Raw genomic sequence first — 3,700 nt, forward strand, 5'->3', positions numbered from 1 at the left:
TCCATACTCAACATGGAGTCTGCTTAAGATTCTCTCCCTTTCCCCCCACCCCCCCACCCTATTCTCTCTTTCTCTCTCTGTCTCTCAAAAAAAAAAAAAAAAAAAAAAAAGTGGGTTTATGGTGGGATTGTATCACAGTTTCTTTCATATATTTTTTTAATAGAATGCCCAATGTATAATAGTTGCTTTCAAAGTTTTAGTTTTTTTCAGAGGGACTTATTCCACATAGCTATAGATTCAAGGTGTCAGTCGGGGAGAAGGTGAATTCATGATCTTCCTATGTTGCCATCTTGAATTGGCAAAATCAGTGCTTTGATATCTTATGTGATTAACGTACTAAATTCTGTTATTAGTTGTAATCATTTATAGAATTTTCTTCACCTTAACCATCAAGACAAATTTTCATCTATAAAATTTTTACTGATTTCACTATCCATATGTTTTTCTCCCTTTTTTTTTTCACAACCTCTTTATGCAAAATGAGCTACCCAAGATTATTTGACTTTTATGGAATAAATTAAGTTTTTGCAGCAGGCTGCTTTTTTTCAATGGTGGGTCTTTTCTGCTGGCATCTTTCCAGTTGCTAGTTTCTTGGCAACTGCAACCCTTTTTCCCACCAAAGAGTTATTCTGCTTCTTAACACCTGTAACCTTCTTCTATTTCTTCCCTACCAGTGGTTACTTGCCTAGAACCCCTTCTCATCTGATTTGGCTTCTAGTGCTGCCACAACTTTATCTACCCAGAGATTGTGATTTTTGGCCTGGCGAAGAGTGCTGTTCTGGTTTACAGTCCTTGAATATGAGTTTAGCTTCAAACATCATTCTTGGATTTTTCAGTGGATTCTTCTTTAAGACTCTATGATAAAATTCTTGTGTCATTCTAAGAGGGATCTTTGGATCTTTGTGATTTCTGAGATTCTGTTAAGGTCTCTTTTGAAAATTGTGTGGATAGAAGATTGTATTTACTCCTGAGGGTAAATAATCTATCTTAGAGAAAGAACTTTTTTTTTTTGACATTTTAAAAAATTTAATTAATTAATTAATTGATTGATTTTCAACATAACAGTATTCATTGTTTTTGCAACACAACCAGAGAAAGCACTTTTAGTCCAAATGTAGAAACATTCCACATCCCCACCAGGAGTAATTTTCAAAATGTTCAGTTTGCTTACATTAAGCAGAGTAATTCTCAAGATGTTTCTGAAAACTTTGATGACACTTGTCTTCAGTGATGATTCAGAGCCCCCTGCTCTGCATACAATGACCACTTCTCATTTTGCTTTTGCAGCTTCTGTGTGCTGAAACACATGGAACTTTACAATATCATTCTAGGCCCTAAGTTTCTTTCTTTTTCTTTTTTTTTTTTTTTAAGATTTTATTTATTTATTTAATAGACGGAGATCACAAGTAGGCAGAGAAGCAGGCAGAGAGAGAGGAGGAAGCAGGCTCCCAGCTGAGCAGAGAGCCTGATGCGGGGCTCGATCCCAGGACCCCAAGATCATGACCTGAGCTGAAGGCAGAGGCTTTAACCCACTGAGCCACCCAGGTGCCCAGGCCCTAAGTTTCTTAAGAGGCAAAGTAGACTCTATAGTCATCTCTTAGCTTTCAACTTTATTTTCAGCCACCAAAGGAAATTCAGTAACTTCCTCAATATGATGACTTTAAATGCAACCAGGACTGGTAAGGCCAAAGCAGCCAGGGCAGAGCAGAAGACATAACATTTCTGTGTTGTGTTCATTCTGTGTTTCCAATGGTGTGAGGGTTTGGTTGGTGGAAATATTGAGTTTCACAACACTTATCTCCAAAAGCACTCTGGATGGAACTGTGAGTCACACCATCTTGAATTCTGGGAATTCAAGGCACACTCTCTTCATACCCCAACACCTAGCACTGGTTTGATGCCCTCCCAATTGACTGACAGCATAGTGCTGTTTTGGTTGCAAAAGTTGAACAAAGTTCACAATATCTGGTCAAATGGAAGCCTTGAACACAGCAGGCAGTTACAATTTTGCCAGATAACTCCCCTTCTTTGGAATAAACTGATATCAGTTGTTGCCCCACACCATAGTGGGGGAACCACTACACTCCTCTCAACCCAATAATTCCAACAGAAAAGCTGTCCCCTCTCCTTCTGGGCTAGCTAGAACATTTTTTAAAAAAATTTTAAGATTTTGTTTGTCTATTTGAGAGAGAGAGAGAGAGAAGTAGGCTCCTTATTGAGCAGAGAGCCTGACATGGGGCTCTATCCCAGGACTCCAGGATCATGACCGGAGCCAAAGGAAGATCCTTAACCAACTGGCTACCCAGGCACCTCTGGCTAGAACTTTTTAAATATATATTAAAAACAAGTGATATCAGGATTCCTCATTTTATTTTTTATTTAAATTGAGCATTTTAATATTTCATTATTGTATCTGAGGAATATTGTAAGTTTTTATAAAACATTTATCAGGTATCTAATTTATCTATTTCAGTATAACAAGTTACTTTAAAAATTAGTTCCTTAATATTGTTGCCACCTCCTTTTTCTGCCACTTCTGGTGCTGCTTCTGTGCTCCTTTGGTTCAGAAATGTTACCTCTTTATAAAGCAGCAGCTGAGGACCCTCTAGCACATGCCATGGCCTACAATAAAGTAAAGGAAGGAGCCCAGACTGAGAATAGTGATCATACTGATTTGAAGGTGGTGGGGCAGGATGGTTCTGTGGTGTAGTTTAAAATTAAGAGGACTATACTACTTAGTAAACTAATGAAAGCCTTTTGTAAATGATAGCATTTGTGATGAGGTTGATCAGATTTGATGAGCAGCCAGTCTATGAAACAGGCACATCTGCACTGTTGGAAATGGAGAATGGAGATAGAATTGATGTGTTCCTGCATCAGATAGGAAGTGTCTACTAAAAAGGAAACCTGCTACTTCAAAACCCCTTCCTCCAGACCAAAAAATATTTTCAATAGAAAACCACAATTTGGTTCCACCACATTTTTACTACAATGTAGTTTTCTCTATTCTTTCAATTTTCCCTTTCCCCTTTCATTTATTGTGCATAAGGTAACTGTGTGTGTGCACAAGCGTATTACGTTTTGTAAAAGTAAATGGCCAATCGTGTATTTTGATTAACATCAAAAGGAGATGGAATGACCTAAAAATACTGGTTCTGTGAAAATACCCTCTTTCTCCATTAGTGCTATGCTCATTCAGCTCTTCTATTTATATTCTAGTAAGTTATTTTGCTCTCAGTGTTTAACAACAGGTAACAAAAAGAACATCAAAATCCTTGCCTATCTTGTTCAATTGGAGTATTTTAATGTTTTTCATTTATCATTATAAAACCAAGAATGATTTTATAACTTTATTATACATATCTATTACATGTAGGGCAAACTGTCTTTAAGGATAAATTACTCTAAAAGAAAATGAATTCCAGAGGAGGAGTCAAGATGGCGGAGAAGTAGCAGGCTGAGACTGCTTCAGCTAGCCGGAGATCAGCTAGATAGCTTATCTAAAGATTGCAAACACCTGGAAATCCATCGGCAGATAGAAGAGAAGAAGAACAGCAATTCTGGAAACAGAAAAACAACCACTTTGTGAAAGGTAGGACCGGCGGAGAAGTGAATCCAAAGCGACGGGAAGATAGACCCCGGGGGGAGGGGCCGGCTCCCAGCAAGCGGCGGAGCAACGGCGCACAAAATCAGGACTTTT

General features: G+C 38.2%; 2 pseudogenes; one reads left to right on the forward strand and one right to left on the reverse strand.

The window, feature by feature from the left end:
* Positions 1 to 517: 517 nt before the first annotated feature.
* LOC116597094 lies at positions 518 to 2,619 on the reverse strand (annotated as a pseudogene).
* On the forward strand, positions 2,618 to 2,898 carry LOC116596723 (annotated as a pseudogene).
* The last annotated feature ends 802 nt before the right edge of the window (positions 2,899 to 3,700 follow it).

This window comes from Mustela erminea, chromosome 8, assembly GCF_009829155.1.
Source record: "Mustela erminea isolate mMusErm1 chromosome 8, mMusErm1.Pri, whole genome shotgun sequence".
NCBI classification, from domain to species: Eukaryota; Metazoa; Chordata; class Mammalia; order Carnivora; family Mustelidae; genus Mustela; species Mustela erminea.